At 50.1% G+C, this 20,058-nt stretch overlaps 1 protein-coding gene across 2 annotated transcripts in view; it reads right to left on the reverse strand.

Annotated features, from left to right (window-relative positions):
* Positions 1 to 20,058, reverse strand: part of PPOX (protoporphyrinogen oxidase) — a 66,987-nt gene that overhangs the window by 35,533 nt on the left and 11,396 nt on the right. The window contains exon 1 of one of the 2 annotated variants that reach the window (XM_069950252.1): positions 9,155 to 9,174. The exons of the other annotated variant lie outside the window; for it this stretch is intronic. The gene's annotated coding sequence lies outside the window, so the exon portion shown is untranslated. Of the gene's footprint in view, positions 1 to 9,154; positions 9,175 to 20,058 lie in introns of those variants that run through there. 2 annotated transcript variants of the gene reach the window in all.

Raw genomic sequence — 20,058 nt, forward strand, 5'->3', positions numbered from 1 at the left:
GGCACCTGATCTAGACAGACACTCCAGAGCCTCAGACTCGGGAGCTACGACCCAAACTGCCCTGGCAAAGATAGTGGCGGAGGTGTGCTTGTGCGATCTGTGGAGAATTAGGAATCCTGATGTACGCCAATTTTCACGTTATTCGAGCTCACACAGGTCTCTTTCGCGCCTAGACTTGGCTATAGGTACGATGAATATGCTATCATATGTCCGCACTATAGAGTATTTACCTCGTGGTATATCAGATCATTCGCCTATTCATATGCAATTACAGTGGGGTGGGCCTATACCTAGAGGGGGGTCATTATGGCGCCTTAACCCATTTTGGCTTAATCAGGGGATGTGGATAGGGATATTAGAGAGTTCTTCAATACTAATCAGGGCACTGCCTCTAAAGTCATAGTGTGGGAAACCATGGAAGCTTACGTTAGGGGTATCTACATTCAAAAAAATCAGCAAACATAAATCACAATCTAGGGAACTTACGGTGGCCTATAGTAAAAGAGTTATAGATACTGAGATAGCATATATTACAGATCCCAGTCCGGAGAAACTTGTGCATTGGGAGGAGGCGCAGACTTTGCTCCGTGATCACCTGTTACATGTAGCCGAGGATAAACGTTTCTTTATGAAACAAACGTTCTTTCAGGAGGGGGAGAGTGCGGGGCATCTATTGTCTGTGATAGCTAAGGCGCAATCTGGGGCATCACACATAGCATGCCTGACTGACCCTAATAACCAGCAATGTACATTAGATTCAGATATCTTAAATTGCTTGTGCCAATATTATACTGATCTTTATGCTTCCAGATTGAGGTCCATATCCACCCAAGATATTAGTGAATATGTCTCGCACATCCCTCTGCAATCCCTATCATCTGAAGAGTCACCTGCTAGATGATCCCCTGACATTAGAGGAACTGGAGATTGCAGTTCGCTCTCTCCCCAATGATAAGGCCCCAGGTAGTGATGGCCTTCCTGGAGAATTTTATAAACACCACAGTGAAGTTCTCCTCCCGTATATGCTAGATATGTATAATGAGGCCCTGCAGACTGGATCGATGCCCCCCTCTATGCGCGAGGCCATAGTAGTTGTTCTCCCAAAACCTGGCAAGGACCCCACATACCCAGACTCATATAGGCCCATATCCCTATTAACGGTGGACGCCAAAAAACTAGCGAAAGTCTTAGCTAACAGATTGTCTTCAGTAATTTCCAAACTGATACATGAGGACCAGGTGGGCTTCATGCCTAATAGGACGACATTGATAAACTTGAGGAGACTATATTTAAATCTGCAGGCCCACGAACAGACAGAGGCGCATGCGGAGGTTCTCTCGCCAAAGCTTTTGACAGCGTCGAGTGGGAATATCTTTGAACCGTGATGAAACACATGGGGTTCGGGGAGGGTTTCCTAAAATGGGTCCAGTTGTTGTAGACGGGTCCTAGTGCGAGGATAAGGGCAAATGGCGGTCTCCCCAAGAGTTTTCGGTTATATAGGGGAACTAGGCAGAGGTGCCCCATGTCGCCCCTGTTGTTCGCCATTGCCATCAAACCACTAGCTTCCATGATCCGCTCCTCACAGGATATAATAGGCTTTCCTTGGCGGGGTGGGGAAGAGCGAATATCATTATACGCAGATGATATGCTGATTTACACCAATGACCTTGCAAAGTCGCTCACCCCAATTATGTCCATAATCACTGGATTTGGCAGTAAGTCAGGTCTTACCATTAACTGGAACAAGTCAGTGATAATGCCCTTACCCCCCCATTACCGACCGACCTGCTGATTGATGTACCGTTACAAGTAGTCGATCGGTTTAAGTATCTGGCCATAGTTGTTTCTGGGCGGACCAGGGACTTTATTCCTGATAATCTACTGCCAATGATCTACTAATCTACTGCCTATTTTTAGAAGCCTGGTCTGGGAAAAAGGCCTCAGCCAGAATCAAACGAGACACTCCAACGTGCCAAAACTAACGGGGGACTAGCTATCCCTGATCCGTACTTGTATTTTTTGGCGGCACAACTACAGCTTATGAAAGAGTGGGGTGAGACGAGTGACCTGGGAATAATAATAGGTTGGTTTCTTGCATTACAGGGCATTCTCCCCCTCTGGCAGCGGTGGAGGCTAGATGCACGGGCACTAAATCTAAATCACTCCCTACACTAGTTTTGATTGTCAGAGTATGGGACAAAGTGAAAGCCCTGTTGGGATTAGATGGGTTCACTGTGTACACCCCGCTATGGAAGAACCCGAAGCTCCCGGAAGTGTTTCGGCTGGAGGGTTTTTCCCCTTGGTCTAAACTGGGGATACACTATGTTAGTCAAGTATGGAAAGATGGCCGTATAGTAGAGTTTGAAAAACTAAAAGATGACTATATACTGCCGAATAGTGTTCTACCAATACCTGCAAATTAGACCCAACACTCCATTACACTATAATTACTCCATATTACTCCATACCATGAATCTGGGATCGCATTCTTTGCTGCTAGAGGTGGGTGGTAGGGGAAGGGTTCGAGGTACCATCACAACAGCTTATACCGAACTGCTCAGTGCGAGGATTAGTCGGCAACCGCTACAGGTGCGGGCTAAGTGGAGTATTGATGTGGGGGAAGTAGACGATGCACAATGGGATGAATTCCTCTCTCTGACTCCGACCCTTTCTTTGGGTGAGGCCCAGCGGATGTCCCAATTATTCCTACTCCCCAGGGTATATAAAACACCTTATATGCTCCATAAAATAGGTTATAGACCGGGCTCTGACTGCCCCAGATGTGGAGAACTAGATACACATATATTGCACATGTTTTGGAGCTGTAGGGAATTAGAAGGATATTGGAGGGGTATACTCGGCCTAATAAAAGATTTCTTTGGCGTATCGCTGGGCCCCACGCCTAAACAATGTATAATGGGTCTTCTCAATGAACTGCAATTAGAGGATTGTACTGCCCTAGGAATTCAACGTGTCTTATTCCAAGCCAGGAAAACTATAGCCTCCAAATGGACCCACTCAGACTCGCCTACCTTAGAGGAGTTCAGAAACAGAATGAATGCAGTGATAAGATTGGAGCGAGGGGTATACATTAAGAGGAAATGTGTGCGCAAATTTGAGGCAATATGGGGGTGATGGATGGACACACCAGGGCTGCCCTCACAACTCTTGCTGCGGATCTGTAGGAACCCGCTTCAGATGTTTCTTAATGCCATGTAAAATTGTAAAATCGGGATCGCCTGAGAGGGTATATTTAGGTATGTGTAGTGGGACACCTTACTTCTCTAGACTGACATTATATGACATGGGTAGCTCAAGTGTATGATTTCTGTGCGCGGAACTGTGGACATGTGCAAGTGGTTTTACCTGATGTTTTGTTTCAGTTTGTGTATCAGCATTTTGATGTTACTCAATTGATCCAGTACAATGTTAACCGAGAGGCAATATGTGCAACTATGTGCGTTGAGTCGCCAATCATTGCCTATATGTACAACGGTCACAGACTTCATACTTTTATTATACGTTTGTTTTGTTATTTTCGTGTCTTGTTTGATTGTATTGGAAAAAAAAAAAATATGTTTTTTGTGGCTTTAATAAAAAGCGATCTGATTTAAAAAAAACATATTATACAAGTGGACCGCCATGATGAGGAGGGGCCCCAGACGGTACTGCAGGACCGCTATATATGATACAGGTGGACCTCCATGATGAGGGGGCCCCAGACTGTACTGCAGGACCGCTATATATTATACAGGTGGACCGCCATGATGAGGAGGGGCCCCAGACTGTACTGCAGGACCGCTATATATTATACAGGTGGACCGCCATGATGAGGGGGCCCCAGTCTGTACTGCAGGACCGCTATATATCATACAGGTGGACCGCCATGATGATCGGACCCCAGACTGTACTGCAGGACCGCTATATATCATACAAGTGGACCACCATGATGAGGAGGGGCCCCAGACTGTACTGCAGGACCGCTATATATCATACAGGTGGACCGCCATGATGAGGGGGCCCCAGACTGTACTGCAGGACCGCTATATATCATACAGGTGGACCGCCATGATGAGGAGGGGCCCAGACTGTACTGCAGGACCGCTATATATTATACAGGTGGACCGCCATGATGAGGGGGCCCCAGTCTGTACTGCAGGACCGCTATATATCATACAGGTGGACCGCCATGATGATCGGACCCCAGACTGTACTGCAGGACCGCTATATATCATACAAGTGGACCACCATGATGAGGAGGGGCCCCAAACTGTACTGCAGGACCGCTATATATCATACAGGTGGACCGCCATGATGAGGGGGCCCCAGACTGTACTGCAGGACCGCTATATATCATACAGGTGGACCGCCATGATGAGGAGGGGCCCCAGACTGTACTGCAGGACCGCTATATATTATACAGGTGGACCGCCATGATGAGGGGGCCCCAGTCTGTACTGCAGGACCGCTATATATCATACAGGTGGACCGCCATGATGATCGGACCCCAGACTGTACTGCAGGACCGCTATATATGATACAGGTGGACTGCCATGATGAGGGGGCCCCAGTCTGTACTGCAGGACCGCTATATATTATACAGGTGGACCGCCATGATGATCGGACCCCAGACTGTACTGCAGGACCGCTATATATCATACAAGTGGACCACCATGATGAGGAGGGGCCCCAAACTGTACTGCAGGACCGCTATATATTATACAGGTGGACCGCCATGATGAGGGGGCCCCAGTCTGTACTGCAGGACCGCTATATATCATACAGGTGGACCGCCATGATGATCGGACCCCAGACTGTACTGCAGGACCGCTATATATCATACAAGTGGACCACCATGATGAGGAGGGGCCCCAGACTGTACTGCAGGACCGCTATATATCATACAGGTGGACCGCCATGATGAGGGGGCCCCAGACTGTACTGCAGGACCGCTATATATCATACAGGTGGACCGCCATGATGAGGAGGGGCCCAGACTGTACTGCAGGACCGCTATATATCATACAGGTGGACCACCATGATGAGGGGGCCCCAGACTGTACTGCAGGACCGCTATATATCATACAGGTGGACCACCATGATGAGGGGCCCTAGACTGTACTGCAGGACCGCTATATATCATATAGGTGGACCGCCATGATGAGGGGGCCCCAGACTGTACTGCAGGACCGCTATATATCATACAGGTGGACCGCCATGATGAGGGGGCCCCAGACTGTACTGCAGGACCGCTATATATCATACAGGTGGACCACCATGATGAGGGGCCCTAGACTGTACTGCAGGACCGCTATATATCATATAGGTGGACCGCCATGATGAGGGGGCCCCAGACTGTACTGCAGGACCGCTATATATCATACAGGTGGACCGCCATGATGAGGAGGGGCCCCAGACTGGATGGGATCCTGAGTCCAAAGCAGCACGGGAGCCCAGACAGGTAAGTATAACCTGATGGTGCAAAACTACAGGGTGGTGCAGATGTATAGGGGTGCGGTGGTGCAGATGTATAGGGTTGCGGTGATGCAGATGTATAGGGGTGCGGTGGTGCAGATGTATAGGGTTGCGGTGATGCAGATGTATAGGGGTGCGGTGGTGCAGATGTATAGGGTTGCGGTGGTGCAGATGTATAGGGGTGCAGTGGTGCAGATGTATAGGGGCAGGGTGGTGCAGATGTATAGGGGTGCGGTGGTGCAGATGTATAGGGGCGCGGTGGTGCAGATGTATAGGGGTGCGGTGGTGCAGATGTATAGGGGCAGGGTGATGCAGATGTATAGGGGTGCGGTGGTGCAAATGTATAGGGGTGCGGTGGTGCAGATGTATAGGGGCGCAGTGGTGCAGATGTATAGGGGCGCGGTGGTGCAGATGTATAGGGGCGCGGTGGTGCAGATGTATAGGGGTGCGGTGGTGCAGATGTATAGGGGTGCGGTGGTGCAGATGTATAGGGGTGCGGTGGTGCAGATGTATAGGGGTGCGGTGATGCAGATGTATAGGGGTGCGGTGGTGCAGATGTATAGGGGTGCGGTGGTGCAGATGTATAGGGGCAGGGTGGTGCAGATGTATAGGGGCGCGGTGGTGCAGATGTATAGGGGTGCGGTGATGCAGATGTATAGGGGTGCGGTGGTGCAGATGTATAGGGGCGCGGTGGTGCAGATGTATAGGGGCGCGGTGGTGCAGATGTATAGGGGCGCGGTGGTGCAGATGTATAGGGGCGCGGTGGTGCAGATGTATAGGGGTGCGGTGGTGCAGATGTATAGGGGTGCGGTGGTGCAGATGTATAGGGGTGCGGTGGTGCAGATGTATAGGGGTGCGGTGGTGCAGATGTATAGGGGCAGGGTGGTGCAGATGTATAGGGGTGCGGTGGTGCAGATGTATAGGGGCAGGGTGGTGCAGATGTATAGGGGCAGGGTGGTGCAGATGTATAGGGGCAGGGTGGTGCATATGTATAGGGGTGCGATGGTGCAGATGTATAGGGGCAGGGTGGTGCAGATGTATAGGGGTGCGGTGGTGCAGATGTATAGGGGCAGGGTGGTGCAGATGTATAGGGGCAGGGTGGTGCAGATGTATAGGGGCAGGGTGGTGCAGATGTATAGGGGCAGGGTGGTGCAGATGTATAGGGGCAGGGTGGTGCAGATGTATAGGGGTGCGGTGGTGCAGATGTATAGGGGTGCGGTGGTGCAGATGTATAGGGGTGCGATGGTGCAGATGTATAGGGGCAGGGTGGTGCAGATGTATAGGGGCAGGGTGGTGCATATGTATAGGGGTGCGATGGTGCAGATGTATAGGGGCAGGGTGGTGCAGATGTATAGGGGTGCGGTGGTGCAGATGTATAGGGGCAGGGTGGTGCAGATGTATAGGGGCAGGGTGGTGCAGATGTATAGGGGCAGGGTGGTGCAGATGTATAGGGGCAGGGTGGTGCAGATGTATAGGGGCAGGGTGGTGCAGATGTATAGGGGTGCGGTGGTGCAGATGTATAGGGGTGCGGTGGGGCAGATGTATAGGGGTGCGGTGGTGCAGATGTATAGGGGTGCGGTGGTGCAGATGTATAGGGGTGCGATGGTGCAGATGTATAGGGGCAGGGTGGTGCAGATGTATAGGGGCAGGGTGGTGCAGATGTATAGAGGTGCGGTGGTGCAGATGTATAGGGGTGCGGTGGTGCAGATGTATAGGGGTGCGATGGTGCAGATGTATAGGGGCAGGGTGGTGCAGATGTATAGGGGCAGGGTGGTGCAGATGTATAGGGGTGCGGTGGTGCAGATGTATAGAGGTGCGGTGGTGCAGATGTATAGGGGTGCGGTGGTGCAGATGTATAGGGGCAGGGTGGTGCAGATGTATAGGGGCAGGGTGGTGCAGATGTATAGGGGTGCGGTGGTGCAGATGTATAGGGGCAGGGTGGTGCAGATGTATAGGGGCAGGGTGGTGCAGATGTATAGGCGCAGGGTGGTGCAGATGTATAGGGGTGCGGTGGTGCAGATGTATAGGGGCAGGGTGGTGCAGATGTATAGGGGTGCGGTGGTGCAGATGTATAGGGGTGCGGTGGTGCAGATGTATAGGGGTGCGGTGGTGCAGATGTATAGGGGTGCGGTGGTGCAGATGTATAGGGGCAGGGTGGTGCAGATGTATAGGGGCGCGGTGGTGCAGATGTATAGGGGTGCGGTGGTGCAGATGTATAGGGGTGCGGTGGTGCAGATGTATAGGGGCAGGGTGGTGCAGATGTATAGGGGCGCGGTGGTGCAGATGTATAGGGGCAGGGTGGTGCAGATGTATAGGGGTGCGGTGGTGCAGATGTATAGGGGTGCGGTGGTGCAGATGTATAGGGGTGCGGTGGTGCAGATGTATAGGGGCAGGGTGGTGCAGATGTATAGGGGTGCAGTGGTGCAGATGTATAGGGGTGCGGTGGTGCAGATGTATAGGGGTGCGGTGGTGCAGATGTATAGGGGTGCTGTGGTGCAGATGTATAGGGGTGCGATGGTGCAGATGTATAGGGGTGCAGTGGTGCAGATGTATAGGGGCAGGGTGGTGCAGATGTATAGGGGTGCGGTGGTGCAGATGTATAGGGGTGCGGTGGTGCAGATGTATAGGGGTGCGGTGGTGCAGATGTATAGGGGTGCAGTGGTGCAGATGTATGGGGGCAGGGTGGTGCAGATGTATAGGGGCAGGGTGGTGCAGATGTATAGGGGTGCGGTGGTGCAGATGTATAGGGGTGCGGTGGTGCAGATGTATAGGGGCAGGGTGGTGCAGATGCAGGGCCGCCAACAGGGCATTACTGGCAGTACAGGTGTATGGGGCCCGGCCTATGGGGGGGCCCGGGTCTCCCACACACTACACTTTATGAGAAACCTGGTATACAGACAGTGCAGGGAGAGGGGAGAGCTCCCACAGATGTAAGGGGCCCCTTCTACTTAACTAAAATCATTAGGCCGCCCTCCCCCCTGCACTGTCTGTGGACCGGGCTGCAGAATCCCCCCCCACCCTCCACAATGGACCGGCCCCCTCCTCAGCAGCTCCCAGGCTCGTGTGGAGCTGGTGACTTCCGGCCTGTGTGCTCTCCCAGATGACAGGTAGATGCAGCGGGCCCCCTCTCCTCTCTCCTCTCCTGCCTCCCCCTCTCCCCTCTCCTCTCTCCTCTCCTGCCTCCCCCTCTCCCCTCTCCTCTCTCCTCTCCTGCCTCCCCCTCTCCTCTCTCCTCTCCTGCCTCCCCCTCTCCTCTCTCCTCTCTCCTCTCCTGCCTCCCCCTCTCCTCTCTCCTCTCTCCTCTCCTGCCTCCCCCTCTCCCCTCTCCTCTCCTGCCTCCCCCTCTCCTCTCTCCTCTCCTGCCTCCCCCTCTCCTCCCTCCCTCCTTCCATCTCACAAACTTCTCTGGCTGCCGTCGTCTCTGCTGCAAGGTCGGAACATGAGGGGGAGGGGAGGAGCCGCTGTGTGAGGAGCACTGAAGACTGAATGGGTCCTGGAGCTTCCCTGCATAGAGTAAGTGTGTGTGAGAGAGTGAGTGTGAGTGAGTGAGTGAGTGTGTGTGTGAGAGAGAGAGAGAGAGAGAGAGAGAGAGAGAGAGAGAGAGAGTGTGTGTGTGTGTGTGTGTGTGCCCCCATCCTGGTATAGTATATAAATCTGCTACTGCTGAACCAGTCCCTACCGTACTGACAACTCGGCTCTGCTGTGTCTGACCAATGTAACTGACAACTCGGCTCTGCTGTGTCTGACCAATGTAACTGACAACTCTGCTGTGCCTGACCAATGTAACCGACAACTCGGCTCTGCTGAGCCTGACCAATGTATTTGACAACTCTGCTGTGCCTGACCAATGTAACTGACAACTCTGCTGTGCCTGACCAATGTAACCGACAACTCGGCTCTGCTGAGCCTGACCAATGTAACTGACAACTCTGCTGTGCCTGACCAATGTAACCGACAACTCGGCTCTGCTGAGCCTGACCAATGTAACTGACAACTCTGCTGTGCCTGACCAATGTAACCGACAACTCGGCTCTGCTGTGCCTGACCAATGTAACCGACAACTCGGCTCTGCTGTGCCTGACCAATGTAACTGACAACTCTGCTGTGCCTGACCTATGTAACTGACAACTCTGCTGTGCCTGACCAATGTAACCGACAACTCAGCTCTGCTGTGCCTGACCAATGTAACTGACAACTCTGCTGTGCCTGACCAATGTAACCGACAACTCAGCTCTGCTGTGCCTGACCAATGTAACTGACAACTCTGCTGTGCCTGACCAATGTAACCGACAACTCGGCTCTGCTGTGCCTGACCAATGTAACCGACAACTCGGCTCTGCTGTGCCTGACCAATGTAACCGACAACTCGGCTCTGCTGTGCCTGACCAATGTAACCGACAACTCTGCTGTGCCTGACCAATGTAACCGACAACTCGGCTCTGCTGTGCCTGACCAATGTAACTGACAACTCTGCTGTGCCTGACCAATGTAACCGACAACTCAGCTCTGCTGTGCCTGACCAATGTAACTGACAACTCTGCTGTGCCTGACCAATGTAACCGACAACTCGGCTCTGCTGTGCTTGACCAATGCAACAATGCGTCTGAAGCACAGGAGGCGGGCCGGCTTGCCCCAGTGGGAGGGAATTCCCTCCCCTCTATGACGGGGCTCCATTATAATCAATGGAGCCGCGTCATAGGGAGGCGGGGGATTCCGCCCACTGGGGCAAGCCGGCCCGCCTCCTGTGCTTCAGACCTAGCACGGTACCCGTGGATAGAACTGCGCCGTACACGGGAACCGGGCCGCAGTTCTAAAAACTTACCACGGCATCGGCTTTACCGTGATGGCGGCGTTCTATCCGTGGGTCATATTAAAGAGGATGTGTGTGTGTGTGTTGATTTCTGTGGACATGGAGTCTGGAGGGGGTGATGCTGTATGGTATCTGTATATTATATCCAGGCTGTATGGTATGTGTATACTATATCCAGCATATATATGTGTATACTACATCCATATATCAGCAGCGGCTGACCAGGCATGCTGGGGGTTCTAGTTGCAAAGCAGCGGCAGACAGCACATCTAATTTCAATTTGTATGTTAAGTGTGCTGTTTGTTTGCCGGTACATCCCCACCCCAGCTAGCCGGGAGTGATGTGCCCTGTGCCAACCACACAGGTCGCACCCCCCAAAGGCCAGCCCTGAGTCAAAGATACGTTCCATAGTTTTCGTTAGTGGGGGGCCCAGACAATTTGGCTGTATGGGGCCCCGAAAATCCTGATGGCGGCCCTGTGCAGATGTATAGGGGTGCGGTGGTGCAGATGTATAGGGGTGCAGTGGTGCAGATGTATAGGGGCAGGGTGGTGCAGATGTATAGAGGTGCGGTGGTGCAGATGTATAGGGGCAGGGTGGTGCAGATGTATAGGGGCAGGGTGGTGCAGATGTATAGGGGCAGGGTGGTGCAGATGTATAGGGGCAGGGTGGTGCAGATGTATAGGGGTGCAGTGGTGCAGATGTATAGGGGCAGGGTGGTGCAGATGTATAGGGGTGCGGTGGTGCAGATGTATAGGGGCAGGGTGGTGCAGATGTATAGGGGTGCGGTGGTGCAGATGTATAGAGGTGCGGTGGTGCAGATGTATAGGGGCAGGGTGGTGCAGATGTATAGAGGTGCGGTGGTGCAGATGTATAGGGGCAGGGTGGTGCAGATGTATAGGGGTGCGGTGGTGCAGATGTATAGGGGCAGGGTGGTGCAGATGTATAGAGGTGCGGTGGTGCAGATGTATAGGGGCAGGGTGGTGCAGATGTATAGGGGTGCGGTGGTGCAGATGTATAGGGGCAGGGTGGTGCAGATGTATAGGGGTGCGGTGGTGCAGATGTATAGGGGCAGGGTGGTGCAGATGTATAGGGGCAGGGTGGTGCAGATGTATAGGGGTGCGGTGATGCAGATGTATAGGGGTGCGGTGGTGCAGATGTATAGGGGTGCGGTGGTGCAGATGTATAGGGGCAGGGTGGTGCAGATGTATAGGGGTGCGGTGGTGCAGATGTATAGGGGCAGGGTGGTGCAGATGTATAGGGGTTCGGTGGTGCAGATGTATAGGGGTGCGGTGGTGCAGATGTATAGGGGTGCGGTGGTGCAGATGTATAGGGGCAGGGTGGTGCTGCAGTTACTAGCGTGCTTTCACAGCACTTGCAGCGAGCATTTATGCATTTTTTTCGTCTTTTTCACGATTTGTGTTTTTTTAGGGATAATTTTTGGTTGACACTTTAAAAAAATATTGGACCTTTCTTCAGAATGATCCAATACTTAGTAAGATTATTCCTAAAATACCCAAGTTCATCTACATGAGAGCCAAAAAAAGTACACTACCACCGAGCAAATTACGCCAACCACAAGTCATCCAGAAAAACACACAAATCATGAAAAAAAAAACTGAAAACATGCCTAAATGCTCGCTGCAAGTGCTGTGAAAGTATGATAGAAACTGAGTCTTATAAAAGCCACACCACTAAAGAAGTTTTTAAAATGAATATAGAAATGAGCTGCTTTAGTGTCCATGTGGTGTCCCTCCTTACCTGTCCATGTGGTGTCCCTCCTTACCTGTCCATGTGGTGTCCCTCCTTACCTACCTGTCCATGTGGTGTCCCTCCTTACCTACCTGTCCATGTGGTGTCCCTCCTTACCTACCTGTCCATGTGGTGTCCCTCCTTACCTGTCTATGTGGTGTCCCTCCTTACCTGTCCATGTGGTGTCCCTCCTTACCTGTCCATGTGGTGTCCCTCCTTACCTGTCCATGTGGTGTCCCTCCTTACCTGTCCATGTGGTGTCCCTCCTTACCTGTCCATGTGGTGTCCCTCCTTACCTGTCCATGTGGTGTCCCTCCTTACCTGTCCATGTGGTGTCCCTCCTTACCTGTCCATGTGGTGTCCCTCCTTACCTGTCCATGTGGTGTCCCTCCTTACCTGTCCATGTGGTGTCCCTCCTTACCTGTCCATGTGGTGTCCCTCCTTACCTGTCCATGTGGTGTCCCTCCTTACCTGTCCATGTGGTGTCCCTCCTTACCTGTCCATGTGGTGTCCCTCCTTACCTGTCCATGTGGTGTCCCTCCTTACCTGTCCATGTGGTGTCCCTCCTTACCTGTCCATGTGGTGTCCCTCCTTACCTGTCCATGTGGTGTCCCTCCTTACCTGTCCATGTGGTGTCCCTCCTTACCTGTCCATGTGGTGTCCCTCCTTACCTGTCCATGTGGTGTCCCTCCTTACCTGTCCATGTGGTGTCCCTCCTTACCTGTCCATGTGGTGTCCCTCCTTACCTGTCCATGTGGTGTCCCTCCTTACCTGTCCATGTGGTGTCCCTCCTTACCTACCTGTCCATGTGGTGTCCCTCCTTACCTGTCCATGTGGTGTCCCTCCTTACCTGTCCATGTGGTGTCCCTCCTTACCTATCCATGTGGTGTCCCTCCTTACCTACCTGTCCATGTGGTGTCCCTCCTTACCTACCTGTCCATGTGGTGTCCCTCCTTACCTGTCCATGTGGTGTACCACCTTACCTGTCCATGTGGTGTCCCTCCTTACCTGTCCATGTGGTGTCCCTCCTTACCTATCCATGTGGTGTCCCTCCTTACCTACCTGTCCATGTGGTGTCCCTCCTTACCTACCTGTCCATGTGGTGTCCCTCCTTACCTGTCCATGTGGTGTACCACCTTACCTGTCCATGTGGTGTCCCTCCTTACTTGTCCATGTGGTGTCCCTCCTTACCTGTCCATGTGGTGTCCCTCCTTACCTGTCCATGTGGTGTCCCTCCTTACCTGTCCATGTGGTGTCCCTCCTTACCTGTCCATGTGGTGTCCCTCCTTACCTGTCCATGTGGTGTCCCTCCTTACCTGTCCATGTGGTCTCCAATATGTCGGTAGGACCATCATGACACTGAGGTCCAGATTGAATAATCACCGCCATAATGTCACACATATCCTCTGTAGTGTCATATACTGTATACAGGGGCAGCATGGTGGTACATAAGGTAAGATAGTCTGCACACATATCCTCTGTAGTGTCATATATTGTATACAGGGGCAGCTTGCTGGTATATAAGGTGAGATAGTCTGCACACACATCCTCTGTAATGTCATATACTGTATACAGGGGCAGCATGGTGGTATATAAGGTGCGATAGTCTGCACACATATCCTCTGTAGTGTCATATACTGTATACAGGGGCAGCATGGTGGTATATAAGGGGCAATCAGGGCCGGCGTTAGGGGGGGGCAAGCAGGGCAAATGCCCAGGGCCCCCATCCCCCAGGGGCCCCCTACCGCAGTTCCAGTGGAGAGGAGAGCACAGACAGCGTCCTCCAGCGTCTGGGAATGATCCCTGGCTGCTGCTATCAGGGGTCACACAGAGGCTGCAGGACGCTGGGCTCGGTGCCTGCTCCCCCTCCCCCTCCCTCCAGCTCCTCTCACTGCACGTGACTTCCTGCTCTGGTGTGGAGCTGTCGGGACGATGGAGGAGAGGGCTGCCGGGTGAGGATGACAGCCTGCTGCTGCAAGGAACATGATGGGGATTCACCACTACACCCAGCATGCTAGAGGGAGTAAGTATACTGTATATGTAGTGTGTATATGAATGTAGGTGTATAATAGATGAATGTAGTGTGTGTTACATGTCCTGTGTATAGTGTATGGACTGGATGGTTTGTATCTGTATAATGTGTTTTCATGGGTGTGTGAGTGTGTGTGTGTATATATATATATATATATATATATATATATATATATAATGGTGTGTGTGTGTGTGTGTATATATATAATGGTGTGTGTGTATATATATATATATATATATATATATATATATTAGTGTTGAGGTGAATAGACTGTATATAGGAGCTGCAGCCATTCTCCGGCCTCATCAGTCCTATGTAATTATGTAATTGCTGCAGCTCCTATGTATAGTGTATGATGACATCACTAAGGCAATACGGTGTATTTTATTGAGAAAAAAATAAGGTGGTATTCAGTCTTTAGGTGGTGGTCACTGTATGGGGGTAATATTGGTCTGTATATAGTGTCATTATGCAGGGGTCACTCTTTGGCATTAATATTGGTCTGTATATAGCGTATATATATACACTCATTACTGCCATAGATTGACTACCACATAATGACACTATATACAGACCAATATTACCGCCATACAGTGACCACCACATAATGACTCTATATACACACTATATACAGACCAATAGTACAACCATAGAGTGATCGCCACATAATATTGGTCTGTATATAGTGTGTATATAGAGTCATTATACAGGGGTCAGTCTAGGGCAGTAATTTTGGTCTGTATATAGAGTCATTATGCAGTGGTCACTCTATGGCGGTAATATTGGTCTGTATATAGTGTCATTATGCAGTGGTCACTCTTTGGCATTAATATTGGTCTGTATATAGCGTATATATAGAGTCATTATTGCCATAGATTGATTACCACATAATGACACTATATACAGTACAGCCACAGTACAGTATATATAGTACAGCCATAGAGTGATTGCCACATAATATTGGTCTGCATACAGTGTATATAGAGTCATTATACAGGGGTCAGTCTATGGCAGTAATATTGGTCTGTATATAGAGTCATTATGCAGTGGTCACTCTATGGCGGTAATATTGGTCTGTATATAGAGTGTATATAAAGTCATTATACAGGGGTCAGCCTATGGCAATAATATTGGTCTGTATATAGCGTATATAGCGTAGAGTCATTACTGCCATAGATTGACTGCCACATAATGACTCTATATATACACTATATACACCAATAGTACAGCCATAGGGTGACAGCTACATAATATTGGTCTGTATACAGTGTATATACAGTCATTTATTATACAGTGGTCAGTCTATAGCGGTAATATTGGTCTGTATATAGCGTATATAGAGTCATTATGCGGTGGTCACTCTATGGCAGTAATATTGGTCTGTATATAGTGTATATAGAGTCATTATGGGGCGGTCACTTTTATGGTGGTAATATTGGCCTATATATAGTGTGTTTTCTTCAATAACGGTATGGAGGTAATATTTGGTCCTGATTATAGTGATTTTTTATTTATTTATTTTTTTAAAGCAATTCATATAAATAGTTCTTGTATTTACACCACTAGCGGGCAGTCCTGACATTTAGCGGCAGTCCTGGCATGTAGGGGCAGTCCTGGCATTTAGCGGCAGTCCTGGCATGTAGTGGCAGTCCTGGCATGTAGTGGCAGTCCCAGAATGTAGCGGCGGTCCTGACATGTAGGGGCGGTCCCAACATGTAGCGGGGGTCCCGACATGTAGCTGCGGTCCCGGCATGTAGCGGTAGTCCTGACATGTAGCGGCATGTAAACTTCTGAACCGAGTAAGGGCCCTAATACATGGAGCGAAAATTGTCCGAATCAGGACGCTATCGCTCTGTGAGGACACTGGGGAACATGATCAGGTAGTATATATCACAGACAAGGCCTGAGGACACCGGGGAACATGATCAGGTAGTATATATCACAGACACGGCCTGAGGACAGGGGGGAACATGATCAGGTAGTATATATCACAGACAAGGCCTGAGGACACCGGGGAACATGATCAGGTAGTATATATCACAGACACGGCCTGAGGACAGGGGGGAACATGATCAGGTAGTATATATCACAGACAAGGCCTGAGGACACCGGGGAACATGATCAGGTAGTATATATCAGAGACAAGGCCTGAGGACACCGGGGAACATGATCAGGTAGTATATATCAGAGACAAGGCCTGAGGACACCGGGGAACATGATCAGGTAGTATATATCACAGACACGGCCTGAGGACAGGGGGGAACATGATCAGGTAGTATATATCACAGACAAAGCCTGAGGTCAGGGGGGAACATGATCAGGTAGTATATATCACAGACAAGGCCTGAGGACACCGGGGAACATGATCAGGTAGTATATATCACAAACAAGGCCTGAGGACACCGGGGAACATGATCAGGTAGTATATATCACAGACAAGGCCTGAGGACAGGGGGGAACATGATCAGGTAGTATATATCACAGACACGGCCTGAGGACAGGGGGGAACATGATCAGGTAGTATATATCACAGACACGGCCTGAGGACACCGGGGAACATGATCAGGTAGTATATATCTTTATTGTTTACTATATACAGCAAGGATTGCACACACATCACTAATGATATACTGTATATATACACATAGGGGGAGATTTATCAAACATGGTGTAAAGTGAAACTGGCTCCGTTGCCCCTAGCAACTTATCAGATTCCACCTTTCATTACTCAGATTCTAAGTAGGTGGAATCTGATTGGTTGCCAGGGGCAACTGAGCCAATTCTTCTTTACACCAGTTTGATAAATCTCCTCCATAGCTTTTGCTGTAGGAGGCTCTCTAAGCGAGCTCCATTCTACCAGATTGGCGCTCACTTCTGCAGAATATCAGGCCGTGTAAAACGGCCTTAAAAGTGGCCGTACACTTCCAATAACTGCTGGCTGAACAATCCTTCAGCTGACAATTATCTCTCCCATCTGGTCCCGTCATCCCCATACACAGAAATTTGGCACATCTGAGTTTTCCTGTGTTTTCTATGAGAGGGTAAAGCCATAGCCATACAGATCTGATGGCGGCTTATCTCTCTTAGAACAAAGAGGTTGGGCATTGATTTTCCATCAAGCTTGATCCCCTATGTCCACTGATCATCTGTCAGAGGACTGTCCAGAGAGCCCCATACACCTTACACTGATGGCCGAACCCACCAGGAGCAACAGGTACCACCAACAAAAGAGTAACATGTATGGGGACCTTAAATTGTTGCTAAAATATTTCAGCATTTGGGGCCCCACCTTCAACTTTGCCCAGGGCCACATCTAGTCTAAAACCGGCCCTGGGTGCAATAGTCTGCACACATATCCTCTGTAGTGTCAAAAACTATACAGGGGCAGCTTGGCAGTATATAAGGTGTCATAGTCTGCACACATATCCTCTGTAGTGTCATATACTGTATACAGGGGCAGCATGGTGGTATATAAGGTGCGATAGTCTGCACACACATACTCTGTAGTTTTAAATACTGTATACAGGGGAAGCTTGGTGCTATATAAGGTGTGATAGTCTGCATACACATCCTCTGTAGTGTCATATACTGTATACAGGGCAGCATGGTGGTATATAAGGTGCGATAGTCTGCACACACATCCTCTGTAGTGTCATATACTGTATACAGGGGCAGCATGGTGGTATATAAGGTGTGATAGTCTGCACACATATACTCTGTAGTTTTAAATACTGTATACAGTGGCAGCTTGGTGGTATATAAGGTGCGATAGTCTGCACAACAATCCTCTGTAGTGTCATATACTGTATACAGGGCAGCATGGTGGTATATAAGGTGCGATAGTCTGCACACATATCCTCTGTAGTGTCAAATACTGTATACAGGGGCAGCATGGTGGTATATAAGGTGCGATAGTCTGCACACATATCCTCTGTAGTGTCAAATACTGTATACTGGGGCAATGTGGTGGTATATAAGGTGCCATAGTCTGCACACACATCCTCTGTAGTGTCATATACTGTATACTGGGGCAGCATGGTGGTATATTAGGTGCGATAGTCTGCACACATATCCTCTGTAGTGTCATATACTGTATACAGGGGCAGCATGGTGGTATATAAGGTGCGATAGTCTGCACACATATTCTCTGTAGTGTCATATACTGTATACAGGGGCAGCAGGATGGTATATAAGGTGTGATAGTCTGCACACATATCCTCTGTAGTGTCATATACTTTATACATTCACAGTTTCTATGGAAAATGAAAGGTGGAATCTGGTTGCTAGGGGCAACTGGGCCAGTGTGATAAACAACCCCCATAGTGTATGGTATTGGCTGTAGTGTATGACATCACAGACTATGACATCACTGACTGACACACAGTGGTAACCCCAGCAACCTAGAACTTTCCCCAGTCTTGTGCTTGGAGTGGAGGAGTAAGTATCCGTCTCCCCATCTCCTGCTCTCCCTCCTTATCCGCCATCTTCTACCTCCTGTATATACGGCCGTGGTCACACATAGGGTTGCCTCTCCTGGTTGTGGTAGATAAAAGCCTGATGGAAATGCTGTGTGTGAACATGGCCTATGTGTGCCCTCTCTCCCCATCCTGATAGCCGCCATAGCTGAGGCACCATGTGATAGAGAAGACCACTACTCACCAGTATGGACACTGGAAGACAATGGTTTCCTCTCCTTTATTTGCAGGATTTTGCTGAGAGGCAGAAAGCACATGGCGGCCATGGAGAGCAGCAGCGCTGTAAGTGACAGATTGGGGGGTTCTAGTCTCTATGGAATGGTGGAGAATGCATTGTACTATAGAGAAGACCCCGCACTCACCGCACATGTCCTGCTATGGTTTCAGGAGCAGTTATGGTGGACTGAATTGGATGACGCCGCCTGGTATCAATTTGAGGTAACGGCCTGTCCACACCGGGCTTGTCACACTCACTATATACCACTATATGTCACACTCACTATATACCAGGCCTGTCACACTCACTATATACCACTATATGTCACACTCACTATATACCAGGCCTGTCCACACCGGGCCTATATACCGGGCCTGTCACACTCACTATATACCACTATATGTCACACTCACTATATACCGGGCCTGTCCACACCGGGCCTTTCACACTCACTATATACCAGGCCTGTCACACTCACTATATACCAGGCCTGTCACACACTCACTATATACCAGGCCTGTCACACTCACTATATACCAGGCCTGTCACACACTCACTATATACCACTATATGTCACACTCACTATATACCAGGCCTGTCACACACTCACTGTATACCACTATATGTCACACTCACTATATACCAGGCCTGTCACACTCCCTATATACCAGCCTGTCACACTCACTATATACCAGCCTGTGATACACTCACTATATATCAGCCTGTGATACACTCACTATATACCAGCCTGTGACACACTCACTATATATCAGCCTGTGACACTCACTGTATACCAGGCTTGTCACACTCTCATTATATACCAGGCATGTCGCACTCAATATATACCAGGCCTGTTGAGGGGGGCTGACCATTATATGGGGAACTATTGAGGGGGCTGAGTACTATATGGGGCACTATAGAGGGGGGCTTAGTGCTATATTGGGCCCTATAGAGGGGGGCTTAGTATTATATGGGGCCCTATAAAGAGGGTCTGAGTACTATATGGAGCACCATACAGAGGGGCTGAGTACTATATGGAGCACTATAGAGAGGGGCGGAGTACTATATGGGGCACTATATAGGGGGGCTGAGTACTATATGGGGCACTATACAGGGGGTCTGAGAACCATATAGGGCACTATACAGGGGGGCTGAGTACTGAATGGGGCACTATACAGGGGGGGCTGAGTACTATATGGGGCCACTATAGGGGGGGCTTAGTACTATATGAGGCACTATACAGGGGGGCTGAGAACTATATGGGGGACTATAAATGGGGGCTAAGTACTATATGGGGCA

The sequence above is a fragment of the Dendropsophus ebraccatus genome, chromosome 13, assembly GCF_027789765.1.
Source record: "Dendropsophus ebraccatus isolate aDenEbr1 chromosome 13, aDenEbr1.pat, whole genome shotgun sequence".
NCBI lineage: Eukaryota > Metazoa > Chordata > Amphibia > Anura > Hylidae > Dendropsophus > Dendropsophus ebraccatus.